Raw genomic sequence first — 18,853 nt, 5'->3', positions numbered from 1 at the left:
CACAGGAATGCGGAAATGGGGTCCATACCCGCACTCCCTGACTTGTCCACCCCCCAGGTCCTATGTGCATGTTTGTGTGATGATGTGAGGGAGCAGGAGGAGAGAAAAATGTGGGGATGGGGAGGAATGGCTGGTTGGGCTTAGCCCTCCAGGGAGCCAGCTCCCCCACTGGCCCCAATAGGCACCTCTGTTGTCAAATTGCCACCCAGGGCATGGGGACCCCAGCCCATCCTGCCAGGGCCCAAAGCAGCAGCATTAGAGAGCTTCACAGAGTCCGAGGGCACCAACCCAGCCCCACCCCAGCAGAATATCTATGCCCATCCCTGCATTTGCAAAACTTCCAGAATATACAAGACATAGGACATCCAGGTAAGGTTGGGTCCTCCCCCTTCTGGACCTCCCCCTCCCCTGTGATGGGACAGCAGAGGAGCCAAGGTCTACCCAAGGCCCGTGAACCCGGGCCAGGCACTGCTGCATGTTCCTGCCTTCTTCCCGGCAGCATACATGTCAGGACCCGACCCCCAAGGCCCCGCCCAGATCCCTACACGGGGCCAGCCACCCCCACACTCCCAGCCCCCAGGCCCCCACCCAGACCCGCCCAGGGGCAATGCAGCTGCCAGGCAGTGACTCATGGCCACTGCCAAGACCTCCAAGGGGCCCCACTCACAACCGCCAGTAGTCCACCCTCCGAGGCAACCCAAGCACCTCCAGAGTGGGGCAACGGCCCCCCAGTCCCAGACACCCCTAGTGAACCCACCCCCAGGGAACATCCGGATACTCCAAATTCAGACCCTCCACCCCCACATCCACATCATCCCGCAGGACAACATCAATGGTCCCCCATCATCGCTATGTGATGGAACCGATCAAAGGAGCCCAGAGAGATTGACTTGAAGTGGAAGCAGAGGCTAAATCAAGTGTAATATGATCTAACAAAAGAATTCTATACTGGTTAATGCAGAGAATTTCTCTATTTTTCCAATTCAAGAGGATTTTTTAAAATCTTTTATTTCATTCACAATGTATAAAATAAACACAAACAAATACAACATACATTAACATATTGGAAAAAAAACATTTGAATGAAAAGGAGCAGATAGAAGAAAAAATCTTATGATTTTTGCCCCTTTTTACGAAATAAAATTATCCGCCAAACAAACACAGTATAACCTCAGTCACTTTCTAATATTTTCATGTCTAATCTTTGATATTATAATTCTCCTTTTCATAATTACTAAATACATTAGATTTTATACATTTTTTAAATATAGCAAGTGTAGTTGATTCTTTAAATTCCTTGTTAATGGCATTCCACAATCTTACACCATTTACAGAAATGTTACATTCCCTCACTTTGGTTCTGAATCTAGGTTTCTTAAAGACATCAGTTCCTTTTAACGTGTACCCACTTACTCTCTTATGAAACATTTTCTGAATATTAGTTGGTAGATTACTCGTATTCGCTCTGTACATTATTTGCAATATTTTCCACTCTACCAAGTCAGGAAATTTCAGTATTTTGTATCTAATAAATAATTGATTAGTGTGATCTCTATAGTTACTGTTATTAATGATTCCCAATGCTCTTTTTTGCAAAATGAACAATGGTTGTGTAAAAGTTTTGCAAGTGGCTCCCCAAATTTCTAAACAATAAAATAAATATGGTTCAATCAGTGAGTGATACAATGTTAATGTAGAGAGTAGAAAATGGCTCTCTAGTAAAATCTGGTATCAGAAATAAGATGGAGAAAACAGCCCCATATCAAAAAAAAGGCGGGGGAAAACAGCCCCCCCCCCCCAAAAGGTTGTTGTTATGATTGTATGTGTGTACCTGCCAGTTTACAATGCTATTCCGCATACAGCCGCTAGAGGGCGCATTACGCGCAGTGGTATCGAGTAGCGTTTTGGGGCACAGAGGAAGAATAAACCTTCCTGTTGTGAAACTGACATCAGCTCAACACACACGTTATTGAACAGGAAACCAGTTGCCCCTTTGGTCATCATCTTAGGGAGGAAACAATTCTGGGGGCTTGTCCGGGATTAGCGCCATGGTGGTCAGGTGCTAATCAGCCAAGAATCGCGGGATCCATATCCTTCTGATGCACAACAGTAGTGACGGTTGACGCCAGGTATCCAGACATGGCCACTCTACATGACCTACAGTGGGAGATCCAAAACCAGCTTCATCAGCTGACCAGAGCCGCTAACAGGGACCTGCTACATAAACTTGTAGTATGATGTCAAGAAGAAGAGGTGGAAGATGTTCCCGGTGAGGATGCAACCGAGGTGGAGCTTTTTGACTTTATCGTTGACTTTCTGAGAAGTAAACGACTGAAGAGCCTCGAAGATCAGGGCATGTCTCGTCTGCTTTCATTTTGTGACCTCATTGATGACCTGCAAGCATCCCAGGTAACTGTTGAACGTGGTCAAGCATCTGATGAAGGGGATGCTGTGGCTGTATCAGAGACTGAACCAGCAGTAGTAGCATCAGTAATGAATAAGGGAGTCTCAACATCAGTGATTGCTGATCCTGTAACTGGTTTAGTGAAACTGACAGATTTTGTGGCATTGTTACCACATAGAGAGTTTAAGATACATGGTGGTCAAATCTCAGACTCAGCTTCTGATTTGAGTTTTAACTGTCTGTGTAAACAAATTGATGAAGGTCTAGCTGAGGGGTTCTCAGAAACTGAGGTCGTCAGAACCGTGCTCAAGGTAATTAAGCCTGGTACCTTTAAAGACATGCTCATGACCAAAGACACCCTGTCCCTTGCTGAGTTAACAAGGTTCCTTAAAGCACATCTTAGGGATAAAAGCAGCACTGAATTGTTCCAGGAACTAAGTAACGCAAAGCAAAATGACAAAGAAAGCCCACAACAGTTCATGTATAGACTAATGGGGGTCAAGCAGCATATAATGTTTGCTTCTAAACAAGGTACAGACTTTCAATATGATAGTATATATATCATTCTCCAGTGACCTTGGAGAATGCAGCGTCCCCAATCCCAGAGAAGCTGCATTCCAAAGAGAAAAGTTCTTCTTCAACCAAGACCTCCAGATCGTGCCAAGTGTCCAAAAGGGAGTGTGTCGCTCAGCTGATTGGGGGTAGATGTATGGTAACCTGTTATCTTGATGGGGTCAAACTTCAAATGTTGTTGGATAGTGGGGCCCAAGTAAGTATTGTGGAGAAGTCTTGGGTGCAAAAAGCCTTACCAAACGTGACTATTAGGCCACTGGAAAGCCTATTTTCAGACCACCCACTCAAAGATACTGCAGCTAATGGTACAGAGGTGCCATTTGAAGAGTGGATAGAAGTTTTTCTTGAGATCATAAGTAGCAGGCACGGCTCAGTTGCTATTTATGTTCCCATGCTAGTAAGTAGCAGAGGGTTAAGCAGCCCGCTACTAGGCTTCAATGTGATACAGGAGATGATTGCCGGGAATGGTGATCAAAGAGACGATGGCCACTTAGTAAGTCTCCTTTCGGAAGCTCTGAGAATTCAGAAGATTAATGCTGAAAGTCTGGTGTCGGTGGTTCAAACAAAGCCACCCCTGGAAGAGTCAGAATGTCCAGTATTAAGAGTTGGAAAGAAGGGACTCACAATCCCCCGCAGTCAGATCTGTCAGGTAAAATGCCGCTTGAGCCCAATGTAGACTGCCAAATGCCAGATGGGTTGGAGTTATTTCCTGCGCTTGTTGATGTGCCGGCTGGCGCCTCAAAAATAGTGAGAATACCAATCCAGAATTCCACAAGGCATGAGGTTTTTTTTTTACCTCCAAAAGCAGTGTTAGGATCCATTGAAGAAGTGGTGGAAAGCACGCCTGTAAACATCCATCCAACGATACAGGGGCCTGGAGAACCACACCATGACACCCTTCTGTGCGCTACCCAAACAAGTCCAACCAGTGAAGAACAAAGTAATGGTAAGGAAAATGGCCGTGCTGGTAGTGCGGAGGAAAGATGGCATCCAAATGTTGATTTAGATCACCTGCCTGAGCCTGACCAGAGCACGGTACGGCAAATGCTTTATGAGGAATCAGACGTGTTTGCTCGTGAGGAAGGAGACATAGGGTGTGTCCCTGGCTTACAGCTCAAAATCAATACGACTGATGACACTCCAGTCCAAAAAAGCTACAATTCCATTCCACGGCCACTGTTTAAGGAGGTGAAGGAGTATATACAAAATCTCCTGAACAGGGGATGGACTAGGAAGTCTGTTTCCGCCCATTCGTCACCTGTAGTGTGTGTTGACTTCCGTGAGCTTAATCGCAAAACTGTCCCAGATCGCCATCCACTCCCACGGATCCAGGATTTGTTGGACAGCCTAGGGGGCAATTCATTGTTCTCCATCTTGGACCAAGGGAGTGCGTATCATCAAGGGTTTGTGAGTGAGGTGTCAAGACATCTAACTGCCTTTAGCACACCCTGGGGACTCTACGAATGGGTACGAATACCCTTTGGACTGACGAATGCACCAGCTGCCTTTCAGAGGTGCATGGAGGGAGTGTTAGAGGGCATCAGAGATGAGTGTTGTGTGCCGTATTTGGATGATGTCCTTTGCTATTCCAAAACGTTTGACGAACATGTAGACCATCTAAGACAAGTGTTCTACCAGATGCGACAACACGGCATTAAGCTCCGCCCAGCTAAATGTGAGCTCTTCAAGAGACAAATTCGATATATTGGGTGAGTAGTGTCAGGAGAAGGGTTTCAGCTCGATCCAAAGGATTTGGAAGCAGTGCTAGCCCTGAAAGACAAGAAGCCTTGCACAGTGGTAGAAGTCCGGACGTTGCTTGGATTTCTCAGCTACTACCGGTCCTTTATCCAAGACTTTTCATGACTAGCGAGGCCCTTGTTTGAAATTCTCCAAAGCCCAGCTGAGATAGGTCATGCCATCAAGCCTCAGACTGTTAAGGGGAAAAGTCCAGCGACCAAAGGGAACAAGGGGCAACTTCCCTCTCGCTCACCTGTCACCTGGACTACTGAACATCAGAATGTGGTGTCCAGGTTGGTGGACATGTTGACAAACCCCCCCATCCTGGCCTACCCAGATTTCGATCTTCCCTTTGTGTTACACACAGACGTTTCAAACGAAGGTCTGGGAGCTGTATTATACCAACGCCAAAACAACAAACTGCGTGTCATTGGGTACGGCTCCAGGACCTTAACACCGGCGGAGAGGAACTATCATCTGCACTCGGGCAAACTTGAGTTCATGGCACTTAAATGGGCTATTTGCGACAAGTTCCGGGATTACCTGTGTTATGCACCAACTTTCACGGTCTATACCGATAATAACCCCTTGACCTACATCTTGAGTTCCGCAAGACTGAATGCTGTGGGCCATAGATGGGTTGGGGAGTTGGCGGATTTCCATTTTGACATTAAGTATCGACCAGGGAAGAGGAACGCGGATGCCGATATGTTGTCCAGGTATCCCGTGAACCTGCAGCAGCAGATGAATGACCATACAGAGACAGTGTCACCAGAGGTGGTCTCTGCTGTGTGGCAGGGGGCAAAATCGGTGCAAGACAATGATGTTCCCTGGGTGGCTGCATTGCAACTAAACGGTGATGATGGGAATGCTGTACCACACAATAGCGTTTCAGACATCATTCCCAGGGATATCGCCGCTGCACAGCAGGTAGATCCAGCTATTAAAGAAGTTATTTCTTTGAAACTGAGAGCTTTGACTCCAAATGAAAAAGAAAAAAAAACAATGTCTAAACAGACAAGGAGACTGCTCTATGAGTGGAACAAGTTAGAAGTAGAAAATGGACTACTTTACTGAAAAGCAAACCAAAACCGACAACTGGTCCTCCCTGAACAGCTCAAATCAGTAGTACTGAAAAGCTTACATGACGACATGGGGCATGTAGGTTCTGAAAAGGTGATCCATCTGGCCCGAGAATGGTTCTATTGGCAGTACATGCAGCAAGATGTGGAAGAATACTTGACAAAAAATGCCAATGTATTAAACAGAAGCATCCCAATGTCCCGCAGAGAGCTCCAATGGGATCCCTCACCACCAGTGCACCTTTTGAGTTGGTCTCTATTGACTATTTGCACTTGGAGCCAAGCAAAGGAGGATATGAGTATATCCTTGTTCTCGTTGATCACTTCACGCGCTTTGCGCAAGCATACCCAACGAGAAACAAATCAGGGAAGGCAGCTGCTGAAAAGATATTTCAGGACTTAATTCCTCGCTTTGGGTATCCAGAGAAGTTGCATCACGACCAAGGACGTGAGTTTGAAAACAGCCTGTTCCAAAGATTGCAACAACTATCAGGAATTGCACACTCATGCACCACTCCTTATCTCCCTCAGTGCAATCCAGTGGAGCGGTTAAATCGCACACTTCTTCAAATGCTGCGCACCCTACAAGAAGAGAAAAAGAGTGAATGGAAAGATCATCTGCCTCAGATCGTGCATGCCTACAATTGCACAAGGCATGATGCAACAGGGTACTCTCCATTTTTTCTCTTGTATGGCAGGGCTCAACGGCTACCAGTTGACCTACTTTTTCACCAAGGCAAAGACACTGAGGCACAAAACCACCAAACGTTTGTTCAAAAGTGGGCAGAGAGGATGCGAGTTGCTTACCAAATATCTGCAAATAACAGCCGGCAGTCCTCAGCCAAAAGCAAGAAGCAGTATGACAGACATGTAAGAGGTGCCACCCTCCAGCCAGGTGACAGAGTACTGGTGAAAAATCTGTCCAAGAGAGGAGGGCCAGGAAAACTGCGCGCATATTGGGAGAAAGTGGTACATCGTGTGGTGGAGAGACTGGGAGATGGACCCGTCTATAAGGTACAGCCAGAGAGAGGTAGTAAAGCCATGCAGGTTCTTCATAGAAACTTTCTACTACCAGTGAACGACTTACCTTTCGAGGAAGAACTTCCTGTGGAAGAAAAGACAAAAGCAAAACGGCGAAGACAACCTGTAGGAAAGGTCCATGAAACAGCGACAAGTAGCTCTGATGAGGAAGATAGTTATACCTACCACTACGGCCTCCGGAGCAAGATTCCCTGCTACAGACTCGTGAACCCTCAACAATAAGGACCTGCCATTCAACAGGAGCAACCTCAGCAACAGGAAACTGTCATTCCAAAGCAGAAGTCTATCAGTGAGCCCAAGCTACGTGTGACAGCAAGAGAGTTCTGTCCACGTGACAGGCCAGAAGATGGGGGAGAACAAGATGTTGTAGAAGCTGAGGAGTTAGCAGAAAAAGGCCAGGAGGAAAGTGATGGAGAAAGCAGAGAAAATGACTTTGTAAGGAGGTCACAAAGGAGGGGGAGACCAGCGGAAAGACTCACGTACAACGTACTGGGTCAGCCATCATACTGCCACTGGAGGGCAGATATGAACACCCTTTCGGCTAGCCAACCCTGGATGTGGACACACAGTGTCCCATCATTCTTTCACCCCATCTATTCACAGCCACGTTACCACAACAACTTCGCACCCATACACTGATGGGTCCACACATGAAGAAACAAATGTCAGGAGCCATTCCTTGAAGTGGGGGGAGAGTGTAGAGAGTTGAAAATAGCTTTCTAGTAAAATCTGGTATCAGAAATAAGATGGAGAAAACTGCCCAGTATCAAAAGAAAGCGGGGGAAAACAGCCCCCCCCCCTAAAGGTTGTTGTTATGATTGTATGTGTGTACCTGCCAGTTTACAATGCTATTCCGCATACAGCCACTAGAGGGTGCATTACGCGCAGTGGTATCGAGTAGCGTTTTGGGGCACAGAGGAAGAATCAACCTTCCTGTTGTGAAACTGACATCAGCTCAACGTGTGTCCCTTTTTCTATTCTTTATCACAGGTTAGTAAAGGCATTTAAGTGAATGTATACTGCAGACCTTACAAACAGAGTATGTTGTTTATATGGGTAATGAGCGCAACTCGCTAAAGAAATTGGATTCGTTCTGAGTTGTGTCTGAACTGTGGGTTGAGGCTGCGGGTTAAATGATGCTAATTAACTGTTAGGTATTTTATATGCGCCACCTGAAATAACACACCTTACACAATTAGAAACAGAGGGGAGAGAGAGAAGGCCCAAACCCTCTCCGAAGTTTGCCATCGTCTCTCTCCCATATTACCTTTCCTCTTTTACCTTAAAGAAAGTCAAAGCACATACAGATAATTTGGCAAATCATAACAAACCTCAAAATACATTACAAACCTCCCTTTGCAACGGGTGAGGGCTTTGTACCACATTAATACCAAATCATACTTTACAATAAAGGCACCTTCTAATTCTGTAACTCATTCATCACAAAAGAGAAATTTACAAAGGAGCATTAGAGGAACTATTTAGATCTAAAACCTACGTGATCTATTCATTTTGTTTACTGGTTTAGTAACCAAACGTTTCTTTACCCTTGTTTGCCCCTATTTCGCATTTTCTTTTCCTCATTTCCCCTTACCCTTCTCACTCTCCTCTTCCTTTTCCCCATACCTCTAGATTCATACTTTCTCATACATGTACAGACAGACAGAGAGAAACACAGATATGCACACACACCGATGCTCAGAACTGCAGTTGAGCCTTACACACACACACACACATACGAATACACCCACTCAGAACTGTATCCGAACCTCCACACACAACATTCCTAAAGTCTCGAGACATGCACCAGAACAGGACCGTACAGACTTAAAACCACGACACAATACAGACGAATGACAAGGGTGAATTATGACTCCCAACTCAATGACTGTACTCCTCCCGGATTTGTTTACCTCTCCAAACCCCGTGGGTCGGGCCGCGGCGGTGGTCTCGCGATACTCTATCGCGAGACTTGGAAGGTCCTTCCCGTAAGCCTTCCTCCTCTCACCACTCTGGAATGCCTCGCCTGTCAACTCTCCGGCCCGACCCCCACAATAATTGTCACTGTTTATCGTCCCCCCAAGTTCAGCCCTGAGTTTTTAAATGAACTCTCTGCTCTTCTGTCCCATCTGTCCTCCCTTTCCCCAAATGTAATTTTACTTGGTGATTTTAATATTCATATGGACAATATGGCCCTCCCCCTCAGCAAAGACTTCTCCTCATCTTTGGACAGCCTCAGTTTTCATCAATATGCCAATTTTCCCACTCACATTAAAGGTCACACCCTGGATTTAATCTGCTGCTCCGGCCTGACCCCCTCCAACTGTACAGCTGACCCGCTCCCTTTCACGGACCACTTCCTCATCTCCTTTTCTGTTCCCCTCCGTCTCTCCATCATCAAGTCACCACGTATCATTTCTTTTCGTAATATTAAGGACATTGATCTAGCCTCCCTGTCCTCCAGTTTTGCCACCTTGACCCCTAATTTGTCCTCTACTCCTGATGATCTTGTCATTCAGTACAATAACGGTCTGGTTTCTATCCTTAATTCATTTGCTCCCATCAAATCCCGCTCTGTACATTTTACTCAGTCTGCTCCATGGTTCACCCCTGCCCTTCGCTCCTTGAAAGCTACCAACCGGAGGCTTGAAAGACTCTACAAGAAAACCGGTCTCACCATCCATAAAGACTTATATTCTGCTCAGATTTCTCTCTACAAGGACTCCATCTCCCATGCCAAATCTCAGTATTACTCCGGTCTCATCTCGTCCAACTCCAGCAACACTAAAACATTATTTTCCATCATGAACAGCATTTTTCAGCCTCCCGACTCCTTACCCATCCATCTTTACTCTTCAGAAACCTGTAACTCTCTCCTTCAGTTTTTTAATGAGAAGGTCAATAGAATCCATCTCTCTTTACCTCATTCCTCCCTTCCCTCTCCTGATTTATTTGAACCCACCATTCCGTTCTCCTCCTTTGAACTTCCCCATCCCTCAGAAATATTAGATTACATCACCAAATCCAAACCTTCCACCTGTCAACTGGACCCTATTCCAACTGTTTTAGTTAAATCGTGCCTTTCTTCTCTGCTCCCTTTTATAACAGCCATTATTCATTCCTCACTATCCTCTGGTACGGTCCCCTCCCTATTCAAATCCGCTTCAGTCAGCCCTATTCTAAAAAAACCTGGTTTAGATCCCAATGATTTCAATAACCTCCGTCCCATTTCCCATCTTCCCTTCATTTCCAAAGTCCTTGAGAAAACTGTTGCATCTCAGCTCCATTCACATCTCACCCGCAATAACCTTTATGAACAGTTTCAGTCTGGTTTCCGTCCCCACCACAGCACAGAAACAGCTCTCATCAAGATCACTAACGACCTACTCATTGCTGCTGATTCTGGTTTAATCTCTATTCTTATTCTCCTCGATCTGAGTGCGGCCTTTGACACCATTTCTCATCCCATCCTCCTCAATAGACTCTCTTCCTTAGGCATCACTCACACCCCCCTCAGCTGGTTTCAATCTTACCTTACTGGCCGCACTCAGTTCATCCAGTTAAAATCCTTTACCCCAGAACCCTCCCCAGTCAAGTCAGGTGTGCCCCAGGGCTCTGTCCTGGGGCCCCTCCTCTTCATAGTATATCTCCTCCCTATCGGCAAAATCTTCCGCAAATTCAATATCCAGTTTCACTGCTTTGCAGATGACACCCAGCTCTACATTTCCAGTAAGCCCAACTCAACTCTCCCACCATCCTCCCTTACACTCTGCCTCTCTGAAATCAAATCATGGTTCACCTCTAATTTCCTCAAACTCAACGGCAATAAAACTGAACTTCTTCTAGTTGGCACTAACTCCACCCTCTCAACATCTGACAGTTTTTCTTTAACTATTGACAGCGTCACAGTCTCCCCCTCACCTCATGTCAAGAGTCTGGGTGTCATTCTCGACAGCTCACTTTCTTTTCAGGCTCACATTAATAACTTAATTCGGTCAGCATACTTCCATCTACGTTCCATAAACCGTCTCCGTCCCTCACTGACCCCTTACACTGCCGCCATTCTCGTCCACAGCCTCGTCACCTCCCGTGTCGACTACTGCAATTCACTTCTTTATGCTCTTCCCAACAAACTCCTTCATAAACTGCAACTGGTCCAGAATTCAGCAGCCCGTATTATCACCAGAACCCCTTCCTTTCACAACATCACGCCGGTTCTCCAGCAGCTTCACTGGCTCCCAGTTAAATTCAGGTCCATCTACAAAATTCTCCTCCATACCTTCAAAGCAATCCACAACCTCTCTCCTCCATATATCTCAGACCTTATAAGTTTTCACACCCCGTCCCGTTCACTCAGATCTTCTTCTTCCATCCATCTTGCAGTTCCTTCTGCCCGACTCGCTACCATGGGGAGCAGAGCTTTCAGCTGCTCTGCTCCTCGACTCTGGAACTCACTTCCCCCAGACATCAGGAACGTCGACAGTTTTACCCTTTTCCAATCAAAACTCAAAACACACATGTTTAAATCTGCCTACAACCTCTGATTTTATTGAAATGTTTCTCTCTGTTTTTTCTTCTTTGGGTTTTATTATTGTTTTATTGTATTTTATTACGTGTTTTGTGTAAAGTGACCTTGGGTGTCCTGAAAGGCGCTTTGAAATAAAATGTATTATTATTATTATTATTATTATTATGAACAGTTTGGATTCCTTTAGCCAATTATAACGATGATTAACTCTCTGCACCATGACATTTTATTTAACAATACAATCGTCAGTGAGTTTACATAGTGATTGCACATCCAACCCTATTACGACCCACCCATCTCTCTCATTCTCTATTCGCTGTGGGGTGCCTGTGTACGTACGCACAAACTGGATTACAACCTTCCTCGCGTTCCTCTTCTCAAATTACTATCCACTTTAACGTGGCTACACATCACTCTCATTGCAGTGCCGCATGCTAGTTGCCGTCCTTCCTGTCAGCAGCTGAGACCGTGTGTGTCTATGCCAATTGCGGTTGGCCGCTTTAACGCAGCGCTGGTTTAACTGAGGCAAACGGAGGCCAGGATAAAGTTCAGCGCCAGCCAAGGCCCGAAACGTCTTTCGAGCGTGGATGGCAAAAAATCACTACCATCGTAAACCACACTGACAATTAGTTATAAAAATAAAGGGTGCAACTTAATTTAGGTACTCACTTGGCGTTCTTCGTCCCGGTAGAGCGAGAGCCATAGGTGGAAGCTCGCCTGCGGAGCAGCCGGCCGGAGAGCAATTCAGCTGGCCGGACTTTGATGAGGAAGTGGCCATGCGGCTCCCCGAAGGCGATCCCCCACCGGAAGGCATCTGCTATCCCGGGTTTCGGCACCAATTAACTGTTAGGTATTTTATATGCACCACCTAAAATAACACACCTTACACAATTAGAAACAGAGGGGAGAGAGAGAAGGCCCAAACCCCCTCTGGAGTTTGCCATCGTCTCTCTCCCATATTACCTTTCCTCTTTTACCTTAAAGAAAGTCAAAGCACATACAGATAATTTGGTAAATCGTAACAAACCTCAAAATACATTACAAAGCTCCCTTTGCAACGGGTGAGGGAAAGGTACAGAGACACACTGGAGTCAGAAGCCATTTTTCCTCTCACCAAGAGCCGAAGCTTGTGGAGGGCATTTATTTGAACATACACACCCACAAATAGGTGAAACCCCTGTCTGACCAGTTTGCTTTAACTAATGGAAAAACACCCCAAGCCGAAAGGAGTTTTCTGAAAACACCCAAACGTAAACAAGTAACTAGGTCAGGGTTTTTCCTAACAACATTTCACTGTTTAAGGGTGAGGTAACTCAAAGGAAAAGATTTCACAACAAAGATGATTTCACAACAAAGATGAACAATTAAAAATACCTATCAATGCTAGCGGACTGGGCTAATGTCGGATACTGAGTGTGTGTGTGTGTGTGTGTGTGGAAGCTAATCGGACTTGTGAGAGACTTCGGGACTGTGATCTCTTAAGGTGGTAGGCACTCTGATAAATTGGTTTTATACTACGTTTTAGTTTTCTGGTTGATGTTGTGGTTACAAGAACAAGTTTGTGGTTTAAGATGAAGACATTTATAGAGTGTTATAAGGAAACTGTTTGATCAATGCTGACTGCACAGTAGTAGTGAACGCCGTTAAAGGAGCATTGCACTCTATATAGTTGTAGATTGTATAAGAACAGTGGAAATACATTTCACATAAATAAGTTAGTGCTGAACGAGAATTGAAATGTTTAAAAATGAGTTAATTTTATGATGTTGTAAATGTAGTTAAAACAAAGTACAGAGTACCCTATTGTGTTTTGTTTATCTTGGTGAAATAAATGTGTTCATTGTGATCCATTGTGAATCTGATGTTGTAAATGGATTTAAGCCACCCTTTGTTCATGTTTTGTCAAAATTGGATTGGAAGAATAAACCTTCCTGTCGTGAAACTGACATCAGCTCAACGTGTGTCCCTTTTTCTATTCTTTATCACAGACACACGTTATTGAACAGGAAACCAGTTGCCCCTCTGATCATCATCTTAGGGAGGCAACATTAACAACCCCGACAAGTTTAGTAGAAACTTGACTCTATATAATACACCTATGGCTTTGGCGATTTTTCCCTTTATATAACCTACATGTGATTTCCATGTGAAACTCTCATCAAACATGACTCCAAGAAATTTGGTTTCTTTTACTCTTTGAATTTCCATTCCATCTATCATTAAAGATACATCACAGCTTCTTCTATTATTAAACAGTATAAAGTTTGTTTTGTTCAGGTTCAGTGACCGTCTATTTATATCAAACCATTTTTTAACTTTATTCAATTCACTTGAGTTACTTCATGTGCATTTAATCCTGAATAAAACAATGTAGTATCATCCACAAATAAAACTGTGCCAAGTAAATTAGATACATTTACCAGGTCATTAATAAACAATATGAACAGTTTAGGTCCGAGGACTGACCCTTGTGGCACACCATAATAAATATCTTTTAATTCAGATTTAGCATTATTTATTTGAACAAACTGTTTTCTATTGCGTAAATAACTATTAACCCATTGATGCGCCACCCCTCTTATTCCATACCGGTGTAACTTAAGAAGTAACCTTGAATGATCAATGACATCAAATGCCTTTTTTAAGTCAATAAAAACACTAATAAAATAGTTTTATTGTCAATTGCTGATGAAATTTTATCTACTAAATCCATAACTGCCATTGCTGTTGAATGTTTGGTCCTAAATCCATACTGTTCATGATTTAAAATTGAATTTTTATCAATGAATTTGTCCAACCTTAATGCAAACACTTTTTCTAATATTTTGGAAAACTGTGGAAGCAGTGACACTGGCCTGTAATTAGTGAAACTCTGCTTATCACCACTCTTAAATAATGGAACCACCTTGGCAATTTTCATTAAATCAGGGAAGACTCCTTTAGATAGTGACAGATTACAGATGTAAGTGAATGGTGGCAGAGGAGGAGGCGGCGACGACGGGCTCTTGGGGGCCTGCGTCTGTGGCAGAGGAGGCGGCGACAGGCTCTTCGGGGCCTGCGTCTATGGCAGAGGAGGAGGCGACGACGGGCTCTTGGGGACCCGCTCCTGGTGAGGGCAGGAATGGCGGTGACCGGAGGCAGAGACGCCGGAGGACACGTCTTTGACTTTTGGACTGGAGGCGGCGGCGACGGCCACTGGACTGGAGGTGGCGGCGATGGCCACTGGACTGGAGACGGCGGCGGCCACTGGGCTGGAGGCGGCGGCGTCGGCCTCTGGGCTGGAGGTGTCGTCATCGACCAATGGGCTGGAGGCAGTGGCATCGACCAATGGACTGGAGGCGACGGCGTCGACCAATGGACTGGAGACGGCGTCGACCACAGGACTGGAGACGGCGTCAACCACCGGACTGGAGACGGCGTCGAACAATGGACCGGAGACGGCGTCGACCACTGGACCGGAGATGGCGTCGACCACTGGACCGGAGACTGCGTCGACCACTGGATCGGGGACGGCATCGACCACTGGACCGGGGACGGCGATATTGACCACCGGACTGGAGACGGCATCGACCAATGGACCGTGGACGGCGTCGACTGCTGGACCGGGGACGGCGTCAGCCACCGGACTGGAGGAGGAGGCGTCGACCACTGGACTGGAGACGGCGTTGACCGCTGGACCGGGGACGGCGTCGGCCACTGGACCGGGGACGCCGTCGGCAACTGGACCACGGACGGCGTCGGCCACTGGACCGGGGACGGCGTCAGCCACTGGACTGGAGGAGGAGACGTCGACCACTGGACCTCTGTACTGGAAAGAGCGTCGACCTCTGGACTGGAGAGAGCGTCGAACTCTGGACTGGAGAGAGCATCGACCTCTGGACTGGAGAGAGAGTCGGACTCTGGACTGGAGAGAGCGTCGACCTCTGGACTGGAGAGAGCGTCGACCTCTGGACTGGAGAGAGCGCCGACCTCTGGAGTGGACGAGGCGTCGACCTCTGGAGCGGATGAGGCGTCGACCTCTGGAGTGGATGAGACGTCGACTTCTGGTCCGTCAGCTTCTGGACCGCCGGTCTCTGGAGTGCTGGTCTCTGGACCGCTGGTCTCTGGACTGCCGGCTTCTGGACCGCCGGGTTCCGCACCGTCGACTTCTGGACCGGGGGCGTCGACTTCTGGTCCGGGAGCGTCGGCTCCTGGAACGCCGGCCTCTGGACCACCGGTCTCTGGTCCGACAGCCTCTGGACCACTGGCTTCTGGAGGGGAGGAGGAGTTGCTGCAGACGGGACCGCTTGGACAGGCTGGACCGGATGCAGTGTGACCTCCGGGTCCACCGCTGGAACTGGATGCGGTGCGACCTCTGGGACCACCGCTGGAACTGGCGTTGACTGGACTGGTGGCGTAGAACCTGGTGGAGCCGGTAACTGGAAAAGCAGGGTGGATAGATTGTCCAACTGGAACTCCTGGAGGATGAGGATCTGACGGAGTCAGACCAGCTCAGCTCGGAGACAGGCGAGCTCTGTTGGATGAGCTGCAAGCTCGGTCCTTTGGCCTGGAGACGAGAGAGCTGCTAACTGGACCGGAGGCGGGGCCGCTGGCTGGACAAAAACCTTCTCCTGGAGATACAGGGAGGATAGGGTGTCCAGCTGGAACTCCCTGGAGGCTGATGAGCTGACGGATCCGGCCAAGCTCCGCCTGGAGACAGGCGAGCTCTGTCAGCTGGGCTGTAGGCGTGGTTCCTCCGCCTGCAGATGACGATGGCACTGATTGGACCGGAGGCGGGACTGCTGGTCTGACAGGGGGCGGGTCCAAGCTGGTGCGCCGAGCTGGGGCAGCGGCGAGCTCGCGGCTCCGTCCTGGGACACAGGGTTGCGGTGAAGCCCGGCATCCTTCCCCACGCCGTGGGCCAACTCCGGGGGAGCACACAGCCAGTCTGGTGCCCATGTAGCAGGAGCGGTCTGGCAGCGTCTCCCGGTCCAACCTCTCATCTGGCTCCGGGAGGGTGGAGAGGATCGCCGAGTCTGAAGTCGGGTGACGGGGGCTGCGGCAAGACGACGCCGGAGGAGGAGAAGCTGGCCGGTGGTCCGAGGAGAGGAATTGGAGCAGGCACTCCCAGGGGAAAATCTCCCTGCTGGATCCTTTAGGGGGTTGCCTCATCCTGTTACAATGCACTGGTGAGTGGAGCGGAGGTAAGGATCCAAACGCTGGGGAGGAATCAGGCAGGCAGACAACCTGGGACAGGTAAAGTCTTTTAATAATAAATACGCGCAGGACATGAGAACAATGAGGCAACAAGAGACACAGAACTGGAGGGGTTTAAATACAAGAGGGCTGGGATCTTGGGTGATTGGGAAACGAGAGGCAGGGGGGAGCAGTCAACAGAGACACAGGCTGAACCAAATGGGGAGACAGGACAGGGTGTGACACACAGTGCATGAATGTAATTGTCAGGAACGTTGTTTGTGCAGTGTGTACAGGTGTCAGACGACACAAACCCCATCTTGAACATCCGATGACCTGTATAGTCAAGGGCGTCAGTTTGTTTTCAGAATTGCTGGGGACAATAACCATACACTTGAGTGGGGTTTAAAAATTGCTGGGGACAATAAAGTAGGCTAGCACAGGGGTCGGCAGCTCTGGAGCCGCATGCGGCTCTTCCATCCATCTGATGCGGCTCTCTGTGCTTGTAAAATAATGAATGGATATTTAAATAAAATGCTTTATATTTTACTGCATTAATTTTACATCTGTATGCCAATTCTAAATGTAAAGATTGTCTGCGTAAACCTGAACAGGTCCAACCCGGTCTACTGTGTGACCGGGTTGACGCGTCACGCTTGTGCGTAATCATAGGCGCTTTATGAGCTGAAGAGGATGTGAGATTCTGGGATTCTCCTCAGACGGCTCCTGGATGTGTCGCCGCATTGGAGACAGGAACAAGCACTATTCAGCCAAAGTTTCATAATCAGGGAACATTTTCTAAGTGACAAGTCTCTCTGAGAGTCAGGGTTTGGAAAACACTCGCTTCAGTGGGAGGAATCTTCCGGCATGCGCTCTGGTTGTCTGGGTGGCTCTGGGGTTAATCAAGTTTAATTGTTTCTCTTTGCAACAATCTTCACAAGAAGGCAAAACAGTTAAACGGCAGGTTACAGATATTTCCATTTGACTGTTTATTTTGACAGATGAACTCAAGGATGTTGCTTGGTTTGAAAGAATTACCCCGACGCACACTGATGCGCATGGATGAGCTGACATTTTAATCGTTAACGCACATCGCGGAGGTAAAATATTCCCATCAGAACATCAGAGCTTTATACTGGACACTGTGTTCAGCGCGGCTCGGAGCGCCCACGGTGGACAGTGAGCTGAAGATCTGGTTCGCAGCGCAGTGCAGAACCACGGCGCATGCGATAAGATTTCCTCCCACTGAAACAGTCTGGAAACCCGGTCTCTCTGAGGGATGTCACTTGGAAAAATGTTCTTTTTATGAAATTATGAAACTTTGGCTGAACAGCGCTTGTTCCCGTCTCTAATATGGAGACGCATGATGCGTAGACATTTGATCACGCACAAAGTTTATGTGGAGCAGAAGCGGTCGGGCCACGGCAGGTGAAATGTTCCTAGCCTACATGAAGGGAAACTGTTTAATTGTAACATTAATACATTACTGGACACGCTGGTCTGGTTGGTTAGACCAGTGTTTGAAGTGGAACACACACACACACACACACACACACACACACACACACACACACACACACACACACACACACACACACACACACACACACACACACACACACACACACACACCAATTAAAATAATGCTGATAGCATGGACTAGAAGCCAGGTGATGGTTTACGTATTTAAATGATGATCAGGCTGCTGTAAAATGTAATCTCCATCCACATCCAGACAGAATTATCCTCTAGTCTTTCTCTATTTGCTCTGCTCTTGTCTGGGCTGATCAGCTGATGGTGCGCGCGGCTCGCCTAACTAGCGGCTGATGCACATTTTACGCATTTGGAGAGGTGGGCTGGATGCTTTGCGTTTACTGGAAGATGGTCCACTTAACGCACAGGTGTAGACTACATATTAATGACAAATGAATGAAAATTAAATTGTGAGTTTTTACTTCATATTTTATAAATAAAAATGACGGGGGAAAACATTTATGACGTCTTTTTAAACTAAATTTTCTAGCGCAACCTGCCTGCTTCACTTAAGTCACTGCTTATTAAGGTCCGTCCAAACTTACCGTGGGAAACGGGTAATAATGGCTCTTTGATGGGAACAGGTTGCCGACCCCTGGATAAGATCTGAGCTGGTAAAACAAAAATCCTCATCAGCAGGCATTTTTGAAAGTAGGGGAGGACACAGCTGCCAATCACAAACTTTGCCGGGGACATGTCCCCGGCGTCCCCGGTTAAAATGACGCCTATGTGTATAGTGTACTCTGCGTAGAATTTTGTACTGAATTAATTGTAAATTGG

This window comes from Nothobranchius furzeri, chromosome 10 (assembly GCF_043380555.1).
Source record: "Nothobranchius furzeri strain GRZ-AD chromosome 10, NfurGRZ-RIMD1, whole genome shotgun sequence".
Lineage (NCBI taxonomy): Eukaryota > Metazoa > Chordata > Actinopteri > Cyprinodontiformes > Nothobranchiidae > Nothobranchius > Nothobranchius furzeri.
The sequence above is the reverse complement of the archived record's forward strand: the minus strand, read 5'-3'. Positions refer to the sequence as shown.